The sequence below is a fragment of the Bombus terrestris genome, chromosome 12 (assembly GCF_910591885.1).
Source record: "Bombus terrestris chromosome 12, iyBomTerr1.2, whole genome shotgun sequence".
In the NCBI taxonomy this organism is placed as follows: domain Eukaryota; kingdom Metazoa; phylum Arthropoda; class Insecta; order Hymenoptera; family Apidae; genus Bombus; species Bombus terrestris.
Window position 1 is genome coordinate 9569745 of NC_063280.1, and position 18554 is coordinate 9588298.

The window sequence follows — 18554 nt, forward strand, 5'->3', positions numbered from 1 at the left end:
ATAAGAGTATAGATCGCGCATGAAATTCGTGAGTTATGGTACAGTAATTATGATTATAAGAGAAAATTGATCGAGTTGAGGTTGAACTGACGAGACGGAGTCATTAACGTCCATAGCTGGCAGCTAATGAACTAGCCATTTCTCCAGAGCGAACTACTCTTTCTTTATAGTTATAATGTTGTCTAAAGGCAGGGTATTAAAAGTGAATGAATTAACACCGGCATAGCAGAACTACTACTAATTTAAGTGAGTCTTTGATTAACGCAGTTACAAGGTTGCATTCGTGATACAAGTTATTATAATATAAATTAAAGCACTTCCTCGGAGCGTGATCCACCGCCAGATTTAACGTCAATAATTACATAGTTGATTTTAATTATTCGCGATTACAAAATTACGCGATTCAGTTTACGAATTGTACGTGCAACATGCGACGCCTATCTAATATTTTAATTAAAACTTTCAATTGCTTCGATGAGTTCCATCTAATCTACATACGTTACACGATATTTAATAATAATTGAAATATATTCCTTTCTGAATTCGTTGCTGAAAATTGATGATTTTAATAAATTATCAATTATTTTAATTAATATGTTCCATTTTACAGCACTGAATGTCGAACGCGTGCAAATTCAATTTAATGTTACGTGTTCGTGCAAAATTCACTCGTGTAATTTGGTTTGCGTAATAAGAAATTAACGAAAATCTCGCGTGTCTTGGTCTGGTCCGATGTCATCTCTATTTTCACGGGCAGGTTCGCGTCTCTTTTTGTCCCTGACCGAGGACAGTGCGCTTACCGGACCGACAGCGTTTCTTAGAACGTGGCAGAAGTGTCCATCACTGGCTCTGGAAACTTTGCTCGGGGAAGAAAGTGGTGAGCCCGCTGTCTTTGTCGCTACCGCTTCTCGGAAACCATCGAGCGAAATTCAGAAATCATATTTCATAGAAGACGCGTGCTCGCTTCACTGTGGATTAAATTTTTCGGGCTCGCTCTCGTCCGTGATCTTTCTAACGTCGTTCGCAAAATGGTATTTGCTTCGTCTTGTCTTTCGAAGATCTAAAAACGCGTATCTTTGCATTCATGTCGTACTAAGATTCACAGAACCTGTTCCATCAAACTACTTCTGATTTAAGCTTCGCTCTAAATTATTCGCAACTTTACGTTTCGCGAAATATCAAAAATTCGTTCGAACGAACTTCAGGAAAACGTTCAGGAAAAGCCTCGAAGAACCTCGTCGAGTTTCTTGTCACAGAAGCTTCGCGAAAACCGTCTCATAAAACGTATCCAAGAAATTCACCCCATTCGGTAGACACTTAACCGATGATTTCTCTTCGCGTCACTACCACGACCAATTTGTCACGAATAATTTGCATAGGTATGGACAAACTCGTGGTACATCGACAGGAACGATTCGCTCACGGGGGTAATGGCTCGAAGCTTGGCCGATCGGGCAAACACATTGGCGTATCGTGGTCGAGAACGCATGACCTCTGAACACCGCTAAATCAACACCACCGATCTGACTCTCGCGGAACGAACCCAGGCAATTATTTGCACCGAGATTTATGAGTTTGTACGGAACGGACAGCATCGGCTTCTTCTTCTTCTTCTTCTTCTTCTTCTTCTTCTTCTTCTCCTTTTCTTCTTTCTCCTCTTCGTGTACACGTAAACGCACACGATCTATCTTTGTTCGTTGAACCGTGTGTCTCGAAGGGAACACTCAGCTCTCGCACGGTTTTCTTTTCCCCGCGCTCTTTGACTTCATTTATCTCGGACGCACTTGTTCACCCGGCCAGGAATCACTTTTCGCATCGTAATTACACGTGGCCGCGCAATCTCTCAATAATTCAATCGCGCGGATGATCGCGCGCGCGCGTGCGCTCCGTAGGAAGAAGAAGAAGAAGAGAGAGAACGAATGCGTTCGAGTTGCATTTTTAATTCGGCACAGCTTGTAAACTTGGTCTTTTTCTATTCGCTAGAACCACGATATCGTAGAGTAGTAATTGCGAGAGTGGATTTTTCTCGACGTTTCCGCGAAACGCGATAGTTTGATGAACGATTTCTTGGCTCGACTGGTGGGAAAATGGAGTAATTGTTCGAAATCGTTGGTGAGACGCGTGCGTACAGAAAAATAGACTTCCTTTTTGTTCTTTTGTTTCTTTTCGTACGTGTTCACGGACAATAATTTTTGTTTCGACACATTTTTAGTTAAGATATGCTGAAACAAGTAGGGCATTCTTTTTAATGTCACTTTAATTTTTACGATTGTTCGGGGCAACTTGATAGTAGCGATATTCTGATCGTTTTGAACGGTATATGTTGAAAATTGGTCTCGATGTTGTTACGATATTCCTAAAGATAAATTTCTTATTCACAAATTAGCTGTCAAGATTTTTAATAAAAATCGTTTGGCACGAATTCAATATGGCCAAAGTGAAGAAAGTTTCGCACGGTCTGTTCAGATATGAGGATCGGAACAGTGGAAGCGGAGGAGGAATGAATATAAGCTCGAGTTACGAGCAAGGAAGTTTTTTATCGCGCTTTTACGTCGCATATGCTTGGCCCTGGGGCGCCAAACGATACTTCTAAGGGGCGACCAGGATCAACCCCCTCGCCCATCGACTTACTTGCAGTGTAAACAAATTAAGGAATCGTCCACGGTCCTGGTTTACGACCACCTTCACCTACAATACATGCAGTGAATCTTTTATGACGCAGCTACGAACAAGCAGGCAAACGCTTTCTGCCATTATGAGCTACTTCGTCGGTGTAGATCAATTTTCATTAAAAAGGAAAGAAAAAAAGGAGACAAAATCTGGAGAACATTCTTTAAAATAGCAGAGAAAGTACTAAACTATAGAAGTCACTTTGAAAAGTTTGTAGCATTTTTTCAACAGAGAGGTCTCTTCGTATATAAAGTTTGTCAATTTCGAAACTGATTCCATCTGATCCCAAGATATATCTTGAAACTTTTTTCACTGAACGTTATTTGTTTGGAAGGAACTGGGTTTTGCTTACTTCAGAAGTTTCTCCATCGAATTTTATTAATTTCTAAACTTCTCCTGCTATATTTTATTTTGTTTCGAATATTCTTTCAATGTTTCGTTTTCTTTCTTAATATGCTCTCTGTGTAGTTTCATCAGATTCCAAATATATCATACAGATATTTTATGAACCCCTTTTTCTATCTCTCTTTTACCGATACTTAGAAAACGATACGATTCTTCGCTACATGCAAATTCAATAATAATTTCTAAATTCTTTATTCAAGCCTGGTTCTGAAATTTTCAATTTGATCCGCTAACAATTTCAAACTTCCGCTGAATCAAAATTCTCTCGCAAATAAAACAACATCCTTCGATCCTGCGCAGCCCGAGTTTCTACGTTTCCTACTGAAAGCCATAGATTGATACAAGAGGATAAAAACCGCAAATCATCGTCAAGTCAACTAATTCTCACTCCATTTCCTATTTTTAACCCAGAACCACTCGCCTTCTCGACTTACCCACGAAACCCTCTTCAGAAACCCCTTCGAAGCCCTCGAAACAACTTTCCAAAAGACTTCCCCTAGTTCTAAACGATCTCGACCTGTTGGCCTTCGAGCAGAAGCCTCGATCCATGGTCGTCGAAGAGAAACGAGGGCGTTCGAGTAATTATGACGCGATCGCGGCGGATGGGTCCGTCGTTTCGCGGCAGAAATGGGATTCAAAGGGAGACAGGGCTGAGTCGTCGCCGGTCGGAAGGTACGAGACCTTCGGGGCCAGAGTTTTAGGGGCGAGCCGACCTCTTATTGCTCCCCGAGTGGCCGCAAAACGAACTTTGATCAAATTCTACTGCGGTCGCATAAAACTGACCGGTTCGCCGGCCGTCCCGGGTTATGGTCCCGATAAATGATTCATCCATACGTTAGATACGACTCGATACCGGCATGTGTCTTTCCGGAGATGTGCTTTCGATCCTGTTCAACGTCCAATGGTTCCTTCGATGCGCGAACGTCGATCATCGTCCAGATCTTTTACGACTTGCGCTAAGTCCACGCTAGCGTTTCTCTATCGGTACTTTGGCTAAGCCGCTAAATCCGATCGATGGAGGCTTCGGCAATGGACGAAGATGTTCGTTCGACGCGTTTGTGCACGGTGAGATATTTAATGGCGTTGTTCGAGATGGTTTCTTTACGTTTCATTGACCGATATCGAGATTACGTTGGGCTTTGGATGCTTGGTTTATTGCGTTTACACGAGATAATGCGATTTGTTTTACAATACATGAATACGTACAGTATGGTATACTAATAAAATGTCGAGTTTCAGATTTTTGCATTATGACATGCGTTATTCCAAGTCGTAGAATAATTGAACGAGATCTTCTTCCATTTTCTTAATACGAGGTTGCCAGATCCGGTATACGCGTACTATAGATAAATTTCTTAAAAATATCTAAACAATTTAGCACTTAATTCAATTTTGTCAAAATCAAACGCCATCGAAGATCTCCAAATTAAAAAAAAAAAAAAAACGGCGATCCAAGGAACGCAACGAATTTCGAAGTCATATACTACGAACCCAAAATTAAGAAACTACCCTCTTACGAACAATCCACACGGAAATACCTTGGAAAAATCTTCGTGTCCCTTCTCACGCTACATTGTCCCCTGAAACATATCAATCCCACCGAAACCCCGAACGTTTCACTCTGTACAGACACGGATACGAGGAAGAACCATCGTCCGTGAGGCAGAAGTGGAGCCCATTACGGGCAGCTAGATAGTTCACGTGACATATTTCTTTCAATATAGCGGAACATCCGTCAGACTTTGGCCATGGACGATTCTAGCGGTCCTGTTGCGGACAATCTTGCAGAAACAATTCCGCAGGATGTCTGGAATGCGACGACCTTTGGCCATCGGGATCCTCGGATCACCGACACTGACCATCTCCTTTGCATAACGACGCCGTGCTCCATCCCCGAGCTAAGTCGCCAGGCCACGTTTCGACCCTGCGTCGAAAAGCACGCGTCCTCCCAACGAAAAGGCCGATAGGCAAGGCCACCCTACGAGCACACGCCGCGCTTACACGCTGCAATAACAATAATATCCGTATATGATGGTGGGCAACGTCGCGTCGCATCATCTCCGGAGCTTCTTCGTCTACGGTGCACGTGGATTTCATACATAGGAATGGGCCACTATGATGTGGATCAGCATTCAATTGTATCGAAATTTCGCCAGGAGAAATCCAACTTCAATTCGATGCGGCATGTTTTTCTCAAACGAGTGTGGGTGCATGCGTGTGGGTTGGCTCGGTTTGGGTTTGCTTGGTTTTTTGGATCTTTCCGAAGATGCGGGTCTTCCGGGGTGAAGCCGATCCTAACGCGCGAATAGGAATCTATTTGGGTAAAACGGTGTTGTACATGGGAAATTGTGGGATTAATTTATACGTAGAGTAGGATTTTATTTATGCAAATTCATGGAGGGACGAATGGTTCGTATATTATAATGTGAATTTTTAACGGAAGTTCATTGACTCACCCAATTACCTATGGTATTTCATTTATGCGATAGGAGGTCACGTTCGGACGAGCGGATGCAGCTGTTAGTATTAGACCGAAGTTCGCTTGATCTACAGCGATGAACATTTGATTCAAGCAGACAGAACTTTTATTCGCTTCTGCGTGACGCTTCGATTTGACCAGCGTCTTAGTAACCAACGAAACGAAAGGGAATAAAATGCAAATGAGAAATTACGTTCGGTTAGTTGGCGTGTTTGAAAATTAGAGAGGCCCGGCGACATTTCGCGTACACCCGCCGCTTTTCTTTTCGCTAATTTAAATGTCAAAGCAAATTATTTGATTATTTGCTATGCAAATGAAATTGTTTAAGGCGGAGAAGCGGAGGTGAATCCTGTTGGCGAGACTGTACCTGGGCCGACATCTACGAAACCCGGGGATAATTCGGTCGCGTTAATTGGATCAAGGAGCCGGATTGAGGAGCGATCCTCCTTAGCCGTACAGAGGGAGACTCGACCCTAGTTTAATTATGCTTCTCGAGTTTCGAGCATGTCGCAATAATAGCGATACAATCCGCGGGATCCCGCTCCAATTATTATCCATTTTGCTTTCGGGAAAGCCGGAGATCGAACCGCTGTGATAAGGAATTTTATTTCAATGATCAACGTAATTTCGAATGTATTACGATTAGCTCGATGGTTGACCTAAATGAACGAAGGTTTCCAATTTCTCCCCATCTTCTCTTTAATCTTCTCCATGTTAAATTTAATAATTCTTTCCTAAATTACGTAAAATTTGTATTGCGTTGATACTCCGATTCCATAACTTTTTTTATTCTGACGATGTCTCGTACACGCTTGCATTTATTCATCAAGTCTTTCAGAAATCAAATGGTCCCTTTCCGTTGGATTACTAGTCTTGTGATTAATCGCATTAAAATTCGCGTTTTCCGTTATTTCCAATTTAACCGTTCTACCTCTATCCGGCGACATACTCATAATAATGTTAATCATAGCCGCAAATAACCATGTTTCCACCGTGAAGATTGAATGAGCTTTCCTAAGAAAAAAAAAAAGAAAAGAAGACACGATCGTCGCATTAACGAAATTGGCGTTTTTAACATTGTACGCCGCTCGTCGCATCCCGATTTGCATAATTATCGTGCGTGGCCTAAAACGGTCAAGATATTTTCCCTTTCCACTCGTTCTCTTTTCCTTTTTTCCCTTTTTCCTCCCGCCCCTTATTAATTTTATTCGTCTTAATGGTCGTCTATCTTTTCCCGGGATAAGAGAAACGACCGCGTCGCGTTGGTCGGAAAAATCGTATACCGCCAACGAGTATTATAATAAATTTCACGGATAAGAATCGGGCGTAAACTTCGCAACGACAATTTTAGGAGGCTATGATCGCCGCATGAATATTCATGCCAAGGAGAGCAACCTCGTGCTTGCCCCACGCTTTTGTAATTAGTAATCGAAACTGACGTAAACGAGAGAAAAGGTTTCCACAAAGTTATCGGTACGATATCGGTAAGTCTACGATCAATGGCGATTCGGGATCATCGATCATATACTTTACTTTGTCGCGTCTTTGAGGTAAAACTTAATTATTCTCTAACGGAGAAAATTCTAACGTGATACGTATATGTTGTATTCCGACTAGTGAAATTCAATGCAATAAATAAAAATGTTAAAAAGATAACGAAGAATCCCTCGAAGCTTCAAACTCGATTTTATCGAAAACCAGTCCCCGGATGAAGAAATTGTATCGATTGAATTGTTCAGAATATTCTGCAAAGTTCATTCATTATAGGTGCTTCTGGTGTTTGCAACAGATAGTTACGCGTGCGTTACAATTGTGACACAACACGTCGCGAGAATCTGGTACGTAATAAAAATTCGAAACTTTGTATCGTGCAATTTGTTATACGACATTTTTCAAGGATAAAAAATAGTGTGTGTAATTTATCGAAGGCTAATTAATCATAGCTAAAAGCTTTCTTATCTCGAATGATTTATTGCTTCCTACTATTCACGCTTGCAGTCCGAGTCAATGAATGCTGATAGCTACGCGACAAATGTAAACTTTGCATTATTAACAGGATCTCCGGTTCGTTCATTAAAACGAGAGATACGGTGTGAATATCTTAGAAAACGCGCTCGAAATTTACATATCTTTCGTGCATCATTATTCAACGTCACGCGGTATTAACGTTAATGTTACGAACATGTCCAGTGCTTCGTTATTCCTTTCATCATTTTATTTCGATATTATCTCTGTAAAACTTTGGCCAGATTTTGCAGTAATTAATTTTGAATTCTATTCGTCGACTAGAAAATATTATTTCGTGAAATTGCAAACAATACCTTTGGCCAAGCGAACGCTCGATACGCGATTAGTTTAAATAAAAGGATTCAAATACTTAAAATAAGAAAATGGGATGTTCAACGTGATATCTGCTACATAGCAAATTCAGACAAGAAGATCAGATATTAGCGAGCAAAAATTTGTTCGTGAAATTGAAGGCTCAGTTTGAAACGGAATGCAAGGACTTAGAAGGGCTAGCGGAGCTCGTCATTGGAAACTGGAGAAGTAGTGGTGAGAAGGGCGACGGGAGTCACCCTTTCGACCGCTTTCCACGGCCACTAGCTATTTCTCTCACTCGAGAGAGCACTCCGCGCAATCTGCCGCCCCGCATTTGCATACATAAGCTATTAAGCAGCTCTTTTCATTTCCTCCCGTTTATGACAGTTTAGTTAGAATAATGTTTTACAAGATTGCCGCGCGAACACTGCTTCGCCTAATGACATTTCTCCATCTGATTAATGCCCCTCCGCGTTATCGTTCGCCATGCCATGCCACCGTTTAAACGACCTTTTGAAATCGATCGAGTCCAGCCGAACTGAACCACGTGGTACTGAGCGATCGAAAATAAATGCCTTCTGTCGTTGAATTAGGATTTTAGGAAATATTACAGTTGCCTATCTTCTTATCGTTATTTCCACGGATTTTATCGTACGAAACTTGATTTCCTTGCAAACATTAATCGAATAAAATCTTTAAAGGTCTGTACAAATTTCCATTCTTCAACCTTCTGCTTAACTTTGCGCAAGGAATTCTCGCAAGCAAGTTTGATGATAATCTGTTTGATGTTAATAAAAACCATGAGAGAAATTTTTAATGAAAATTCTTGCCCCGTACATAAGTTTTTACGAGGCACTTGTATTACGATGGTTTTGCAGAAGATATTAAATAATCGGTGAAACAATACATCTGGTAATATGTCGGTCTGTGATGCGCGAGAGCCTGGCTGCTCGTTTTTATTGTCCTCTTTATGGACACGGGACGAGCCGTTTTGAAGGCGCGTGTCATTATTTACGACGTTGCCTCTATTTTAAGATGATACCGCGGCTTAAGACACGAAATTTATAACCGCGAACGCGCCATATGCGTTCCTTTGTGAACCAACAGCAATGTTTCGAGATATCCGTAACGAATACGCGGCACTTGTAATTCATGAGGCCCCGTAACATTATGTGCTAAATATCTCTCGTTACTCTTGTCCGCCATAACCAAGGAAAGTTACACCATTTTCGATGTAATATCGTGATTACGCAATACGTGTAGAAAAATCGATGTGAAATCGAGATTAAGAAAAAGATACGAAGATTCGAACAAGGCGTATAAGATAAATTAAAACGAATTGCTATGGCTCGTGTGACTATACGAAATGGAAATATTTGGACCCTCTTCTTCCACTTAAAGAGAAAATATAATGGAATTTTCAACAATGAAAGTATGAGAGGAGATAGCCGCAGAAGGCAGATAACAAGTATGCAGATTCCCCCTTGAACCGATACAATATTTACAAGACTTTCAATGTTTCAGAGGCGCAGTAGCCTACTGTATTATTTATACTCCATTGCTTATGAATAACTGCTTCTATCCGAAACGCATACGTATCTGCACTTAAAGTGGAATTTATATCGCGGCCGTTTCTCTTTTTCCGCCAACGTTTTCGATTATTTGTATTCATAGCCCAGGAATCGGGCAAATGTGGGAATTTCTGTCACTCGGAAGAATATTAGCAGACAAAACTGGATACTCGTTATCGTTCCGTAAAATCAGTTAAACTTTCAGAAGTTCAACTAATTGTCTTAAATAATTCCAACCGAAAATAAAATGAGAATCACTTTTCGAAACGTGTTGTAAATTCATGATCAACTAATATTCGTGATAGTAAACTCTCTTTCTCTCTCTCTCAATAAATATATTTTAGATTGAAATATCGCAGCTACCCTCTTATCGCTGCATATCGAAACCATCGATTCGCCCGATCCACGTATAGAGACAGTGTTTTCATTTATGAGTTAACAACGTTGCAAAAGCAGGATCAAGCTCTCTTGTCCGTGGCGTGGCCTCGCCGGCGAGATTTCATTAGAGGGCCGGTGATATCGCGGCAGAAGAAGAATAATAAGTTGAAGCGCAATTAATAAACGCTCTCGATCGGCGTCGTATATCAGGATGGGTAATTAAGCGCGTAACTATAGAATCTCGAGGCGTGGCCATCCCTGGCTAACCTGTTGTACGCCGCGACGAGGGAGGGCGGTATTATTAGTCGCAAGACGCTATAAATATAAGCCGTTACGAATTAAAAGAACCTTCCCTGCCTTTATTACAACATTTTTAATTACTGTGAAATGGCCTGAAATTTTTTTCATCCCTCCTCTACTTCATCTACTTCGTCTACTTGCTGCGTTTACGAGCTGCGAGAAAACGCACCGCCGCTAATTAAACGGAACGCTTCAAATGCCGAACACCGAGCGCGTTAGATCGGCCCCCTTTCGCAAGCCTCCATATCTAACCCCCCCTGCCCTCCAGTTCTTCTTCCTTTCTTTTCTTCGGTTCCAGTTCGAGGGGTGTATCTCGTGAACTATGTCCTATGTTGGAAATAATCGATTTTAAGCAAATAGGAATTCTATCGAATCGCTCTGTGTTGCGGAGTACGAGGATTGACCTAAGCGTCAGAAACAAGAATGCTAACCAACCTGTGGATTTTTACGTAATTTCATACATTTATGGAGATAATTATAGAAATGAAATCTAAACAGAGATTTATTCGACTTGTCAAACATCGCTATACTGTAACCTTTTGTAGCTTAAAATTTACATCACGCAACAGCCATAACCAAAGTTGAGAAAGTTACAGCGTAAGAATGTACGCTTTCGACCGATCGCTACTTCCATTTTCCAACTGAAAGATTTTCTGTGCGGTGGAACTTTTCAGCAATTCGTATATCCACGAAGCAACATTTTTCGAAAGAAAAATTTTCCGTGACAAAGTAGCTTTTCAACGATGCAAACGCGGATTCTGGTCGAAAGGAAGCCACGTTAGCGTTCGCATCGTTTGCATATCCTTTTGAAGCTGGCCTCCACGGAGGAAGAGTGTAATCCGTTTCAGTCGCTCAGTTTATTCTGCATTGTGTTAATACACATACAATGGCCGGTCGCATAAGATACGGTGTGTGCATGTAGACCAGACGCGCGACCTATTCAAAAGGTGAGTATGCAATTGAAGAAAAATGCATGTCCTCTCGTCGGACCGTTCAAAAGCTCGGGAAAGCATTTCCATACATTTACAATTCTATTATGCATTTCTTTATGACGCCGTCGTTATAATAAGCGCGGCCCGAACGCAGAGGCTTATTAGCAGTTATCGGTCAACGTTCTGCTAACAATGCTTCTTCTTCTCCTTTTTCTTTCTTTTTGGTTTTCCTCCTCTTCTTCTTCTTCTTCTTCTTTTGTTATTTTCACCATTGACGACATTGTTTGTTAAACGTAGATTCTGTACAATGAAATTTCAAATTCTGTTAAATTCTTTTATTTTACTGTTTGTTTTACACTCTTCAAGATCTTATTTTTGCTTGCGTTATTTACGAGACTATGTTGCTCGAAGAAACATAAGCAAAATTTTGTTCATTTTCTGATCTTTAGAATTCCTTTCCATTTGATATAAATCATTCGAAGGATTCCTTTCACTTTATACTTGAAATGATATCGTATTTTTATCCAATAACCAACGTGACGCAAAACCATTCCATTTCCAAAATTCCACGCATCGAATCATCAAAAAAACACGACAGTCTTGCTTGCCAATCTTCCATTTAATTCCGAAAACAAACTGAACCACCCATCCCAAATTGTACATCAACAATTTCCTTGGAACCAACCTACCCGGCACATTGTCATGCAAACTGGCGTTGGAGAAAGAAAGAAATAAAGAGGGGACAGAGGAAGAAATTTCAGCGGGCATGAAAACGTTCAATTTCGACTGGGTCGATTCGCTGATTCCTAAATAGAAGGTAGAGCATCGTCGTCGAGCACCACAGGTCTTCGATGTTTAATCGTCTGTCAAATTCACGGTACGCAAGCTCGCTATCAATTCGCTTCAGGGGGTAGAAGAACGCGTAAGAAGGGGGGAAAACGATTTGTATCGGAAGACTAGTACGTGAAAAGTTACAATCGGCACGGAAGGTACGATTTTAATAACCATTCGTTTCGAATCGCAGTTAGGTCGCAGTCCAAGCACGAGAAAACGAGTTTCATCCTTTTGTCCCTCTTCCTTTTCCAATTTTCTTTCATTTTGGGGCTCCTTTTACCATCTCCTTTCGCCATTCGTGTATTCTTAAATAATTATTCACGTTCCTTTTTCATTCGTGAATCTTCGTTATCTCTTCCCTCGCTCCTTTATTTCACATTTTCCTTACGTTCTATTTCTATCCTCTCTTTTATCGTTTATTCTTCCTTTCATTCTAGACATCGCGTCTTTCCCATAACACACATAGTCGGTTTGATTAGAACGACACGAGCGATAGAACGCGCCTCGCGAGGAGGAATACGATCGTCCTATGTATTCATTTGCTGAACACGTTCACCGCGTGTAAACTAATTTACTCGAGAGAATCGGCTAGCTACTGTTACGTACATTATAATGTATACACGCATGTTCGATACTCGCTGCTTATTCCTTCCTCTCCTTTTCTCTCCCAATTTTCCTTTTTTTCTAAGATCACTATGCTATCTATAATTGATATCTATGAAGAATCGATGTATCTTTGGTAATATAGTATGATTACAGAGTAAGGAAATTAAACACAACGTACCGCCGATGAACTTGATTCCCCGATACGTATAGTGTTTGAGACGCGTTTATTCTATAGGTTAGTTTGTTTGTTTTGGTAGCAATGCGTTAATTACATTTCCCGTGAATAGCTGCACGTTCTTTTTTGGTTTCTATGCAATTATAGCACTGTCACTGCGTGATATATGTATGCTCCGTTTCTATGTCAAGTACTTGGTTTATTTTACTCGGCTCGTTTCTTTGCCGTTAAGAACATATCGTCGATTCGCTGGATGTCCTAGTCTCAGCAGCGTTGTACTCTTCAGTTTTACGATTAACTAACTATCTAGCCTCGCAAGGTTTAAATTAAAAAAAGGAAAAAAAAGGAGATAGATATCTCTAAGATTAAGAGTAATGGGTATAATCGTACGCGATATTGCTTATACAGAATATCGAGTGTGAAAGATTTAATGGTCGAATGACATTTATTGCCACGAAGCTCGTCATAGTATAAATTTTCCTCAAGTTTGATGGCAAGATCGCGGCAAGTTGACGCCTTAAATGTCGTCCCTCGACGAAGAAGATTCAACGTGATCGTTATTATCAACGTAGCGGCTCTCGTCCGGGGAACTCTTCTCAATTAAAACCGCCTTAATGTATGCATCGAGTTCTATGTTCTGTAGCGGAAGCCGCGAGAGGGACTCTAAGGTGTTTGGCCGTGAGAGACGGTTTGATTTAAGATGAGACGTCAAGTGTAGCAACTTCGAAGGGCGAGGCAAAATCCTCCGTGTCAATTCTCAGAGCAATCTGCCGATGCAGATTAGGATAGTCTCTGTTCGTCCTTTGCTCGCGCACGATTCAACCGCCGACTCTTCTCCTCTCGTGGTCTCGCGTGTCGAGATTAATTGGGTCGAATTGTCCTGACGGAATTAATGTCGCGAGTTCGATTCGCCGCGAACGTTTTGCAAACTAACGAGCTACCGCGATCTCGCTCCCCGCCCGTTTCGATTAATTGTACCGCGTTCATCGCTGATTTACGAGTTACTCTCTTAATATACGAGTTTCTTGCTTCTTCGTTTACGGATGAGAGCCGTCTAATGAGATTTTAATGAAATGAATGGAGTTGGAAGCTGATTTTGTTGAATTAATGTTAAAGATCAGCGGCTAAAGCGATAGACGTAATGGCAACTCTTTAAACTTCTACAGAAAGATAAACGGAGGAAAATGGAAGACGTCGAGCAGTTTGCAAATCCTATTACATACACATATTTCCCCTTTATACGCTGACGAAAATTAATGCGTGCAATTTAACGCTTTTTACGAGGAATCGTTTAGACGTTAACGTAATAGCCGTGTAACAGGTATACGCAAAGAGCCTGCTATAAACGCCATGACAACGTGTATGTATGAAAATGAGGTACAAATTCAAAGTTCCATATCTGTCGCCTTCGCTGCTACGTATAATCATTTTCAAACCGAACTAGCGCTGTTCTTCTACGATATTCTCGTAAAAAAGAAAGTGAAACAAAAGATCAGGCCTATCGATAACGATTACTTTGTTTCTGTCTGAGATTTAAGAAATTTCACGACGATAGAAAAGTACGATTGAGGTGAAAACGATCGAAGGAACGAAGCTGAGTTAAAGACTAACGACGGTCGTGGATGCACAAGGTGCATTGTGACGAATAGGTCCAGAAGTTACGTAACGAGCAGCTATTTGACATGGGACGTGTGTTAGCCAAGGGCTGTGAGCTTTCTCTCCTCTCGTTGCTTGCACTTAGCTGAGGGGTGAGTGTCCTGGGGATGCGAGCCTCCAACTGTTATGGTCAGAATTACCCCCGGGGTCGATGCGTTGGGGTCTCTCCATTCCCCCCGCTGACCGACACACTTAGAACAACAATAACTCAGTAATCCACGCGGACCTGCGTCTGGGCGCCGATGAAAAATGTAAAAATCCGGAAAACCGCTGCCCCGTGACAGTTCAATACATTTTAAATGCGTTCCGGCGCATTTGTGGGATACGATAAGCATCCACGATATCCAACACCCCCAATATGTCCGTTATTTATTGTCAGATTTATGGAATAAACGAGTAGCGTGTCACAGCAGGCTTAAACCATGTGGTTTCTTCGATTATGTGCCTGTGTGTGTAGTTTTGTTCTATTATTAATGCTTCTGGATACGGATGATGCAGAGTGTGTAGAGTATATGTATGAACATTTTTGTAGGAAGTTTAAACAGGCAAAGTGTGATTTTATAAATATTCTATCGATCGCTAAGAGAAGAAATTAATCTGCGTGGTGTCGAGAAGTTAATTTTGTATTACGTTCCTGTATATTTTTTAAATTACCTTCTTCATATCGTTCGCTTCGTTTCGATCCTATTATCGAATTAATTTATTAAGATTTTCCAGGCATTCGACCGATTTGGAATATTCGCGGCTCTTTATTCAGCCACGTACAATTCGCAACATGGAAATATAGTTAGAGGGATACCTTTTGAAAAGAGTGGCCTAACAGGGTGCGGAGTTTACGCTGGCGGCGTTGAGTGGATCCTAATAAAAGACTATAGTCGGCTTATCGAATCTCGGATTTGCGGTGGCGGAGAGTGTTCATAGCCTGTAGCCATATTCACCCCTCTGTCAACCTTCAACCTCCGGCTCCATTATCCTAGCTTTCCGTCGCGATATCATTTACCGACACTTCCAGTATCTTGAGGAACGTTTGGTCTTATGGAGCGCGAAATCTCCGCGCTGGAGATTTGAATGTCTCGGAACCGAGGCGCGAAGTGTTATGAACCAAGAATCTGCGACAGTACGCGTCGGTAATCGGTAAATTTTCTATGCATAGTAGCTACTTGATAATTTTTTAAACGTTTTAGAATATTAATAGTACGACGTACGACGTTTGTCTGTTTCACATTTTTCTCGAAATTAAACAAATTCTGATACAAGTACGATTAGATTGGATCGAACGTAATTGAAGAACGCAAATTCGCTTGAAGGAAAATTTCGCCGGAAAAGGACGATATCTTCGAGTGACTTGTAACGAATTAGAAAATACTTAGTCATAACAACAAGGAAAGAATGGAACGAAGGAAGCTCTCTCGATGATGATCGAAACGATGAACGGTTAAAGGAGACAAAAGAAAAGAAAAAAAAAAAAGAAAAAGATGAGAAAGAAGAGAGGAAAGAATAGGAGGGTTGGTGGAATGCCTTTATACGGCGCATCTCTATGAGATTCTTTCACGACACGCCGATTTAAAATGCCTTTTAAGAAGCTAGGTAGGGATTGGTGGAATTGTGCCGGGCTGAATCGAACGTTCAACGTCTGTACCCTCTGATGCTTCGTAAGTTGCATTCCTACTTTCTACCTTAATAAGAACGTCGACGTGTTCGTGTCTATACTTATGCAACGAACCGTGCTCGATTAGACGCCGTGGAAAGGAGCAATATTCGATTTGCCCCTTCGATGAAACGTCCGATCTTCTTGCACCGTTCTTAATTCGGCGCAACGCTTCTTATTAGAAATATAGCTGGAGGATGAGTTGTTTCTTTTCATATTTCCTAATGTTAATGTTATTTCGTAATATTATTATTGGGATACTATTAATGGGAAGCTTAACGTTGGAGAATCTTTATAGTTTTATCAAATATACAGATTCTAAGCTATAGAGGTTTTACAAGCTCGGAACGGTAAAGTTAGTTTGGAAATGGCAAGAGGCGATATCAAATTAAACACATAATGCTTGTTTGTAATTTCATGCCAAACTTTTGATAGACAAAACTTACGAAACGATCTGATATCACGTTCTTTTCTGATCTTCGTAAATTATAGAAATTACGTTAATTTCTAACCAGTCTCCTAATATGTAGCGATAAATGAAAAAAATGAAGAATTAAGAAGTGGAGAAGATTCGAAAGGAGGAGGATTTAGAGGGAGGGGGAGGGGATGAAGCATCGCGCGAGCATAGAAGACGAACAAGGGAGTCCAAGCGGTCCTTCGGGAAACAAAAGCGCTCGTTTGGCCGCATTATAATACAACGACAGTGAACATATCCCCGCAACTTAAAATCGCGCTGCTTTGCAATTCCGCTCTCCATCTCGAATTTTTACATAATCGCGTTTCAAAGCCGGATAATATTTATACGATAATTGAGCTGGCCACGTCGGCGCACGATAATGCACGCACATTATGGAAATGTGTAAACGCGGTGCTTTGATCATTTTCTCCATTCGTCGGATTACATTGCCTCTACTCCTTCTTCTTCTTCTTCTTCTTCTTCTCGTTCTTTACTTCTTAAAGTTCCTTCTCCCGAGACGATTTTTTCTTATAAAGCAACGAGCATATTATTTGCTTCTTTTTAAGTTTTACGCTTGATGTTTTTAATAACGAGATTGCGTAATTAGAGGTCTCTGCGTTATAACAGTTACTTGTAGATTGGAAGCTATTGTTCCGAACGTTGTAATATTCTTCGATCGTATATTGAAATTAGCTTTTTTTTTATATATTGTCCAATACAATGATAACAATCGCATCTCGTTACGGTGCTAATGAGATTCCAAGATGTTTCGTACGAAACATACAATCTATGTATATATAAAAGATTTGTATGCAAAGTGTTGAAATAATTTCGTGAGGCTATGCGACACTCAACCTAATAAAACACACGTGGACGACGCAATCACCGATGATCGACGTCGTCGACATGGTCGATGTGGACGAGGACCATGGTGTTCGTTGCGTAAGCCCATATATATATAGAGGATCGCGGGCCCACGAGACGACTTTGAACCGGCCATTATGGAGATTCATAGGAAGCATATTATGCGTTATATTATGCGTATGCAAACGGAATTACGTGTTCGAGGTCGCGGCTGAGGGGATAAAACGCGAGCAAGGCGAAAACTTTTGGTAATGGGGATTATTACCCACGGGTACGAGGCGCGATTACGGTTCGACTCGCGTCCCGCCGCAGTTTAGTCCCATTTACATTGTTAATAGAATCATTATTAGGTTATCGTGGCGATTTATTCGGCTAATTGGGACCCGGACCATTCGTGGGCCCAGAGAAAAAATGCTCGGCTCGATCAGAACGCTCGGCTGTGGCCGCTCCGAGCGCCGGTTAACGCCGATCCGACGTTCCGTTCTAGCCACGAATATTCGAACGTTATTATCCTGCTGATACAGGCTGCGAAATCATAGAGCAGCGAACGGGCGCGCGAGGGCCTGGCTCTGAAAAAAAGTTAATCGTCGAGTAGCGCAATAATTACTTTCGCCCGGCTCTGCCCTACCAGCTTCACCGCGAATACGCTTGCTCCTCGTCTCGCGCGTTTCCATCCTTCACCGGCGTATTCGCCAATCATTACGTTTTTAATGGAAATTTATCGTTTTCTTTTTTGCCTCGTTGGTTCGCTGTTTGGCTTCGCGTTTTTGTGATGTTGATTTTTGCTTGAAAGGAATAAAAGGATGCGATGTGTGACAAATGAGTTTCTTGGAATACGACAGGCTAGTGAATTGAACGAATTTGAGAAGTCGAAATTGCAAGAAGTAAGAGAGCATTATATTTTAACGGGAATAAGGAAGAACTATGGTATTGAAGGAAGATATCAATTTAACATGACAATGTCTGACAATTCGAGAAAATTCGTCAGATTCGCGATTCCGCGATCTTCTAACACTGTAGAAAGGTAACTATCACCTTGCGCGTATACGTTCGGCTGCCAGGTAATTTACATCACAAGAAAAAAGTCCTCGATACCTTAAAAATTCTCAACGTCGTTTACTCCTCATTTTCGAGCTATCCAACCACATCGATTCACACGGCAGCTGCCTCGAAATTTCGTCGGACCCCTTCAATCGCGCGATTTGCATCCTTCGGTCTTTAGCGAGTCGCTCAATTGCTACCAAATATCATTTGTAAATG

At 41.3% G+C, this 18554-nt stretch overlaps 1 protein-coding gene across 9 annotated transcripts in view; it reads right to left on the reverse strand.

Moving 5' to 3' along the window:
• The window catches only part of LOC100643623 (protein trachealess), a 138893-nt gene that overhangs the window by 67452 nt on the left and 52887 nt on the right, over positions 1-18554 (reverse strand). The gene's annotated exons all lie outside the window — the stretch shown is intronic.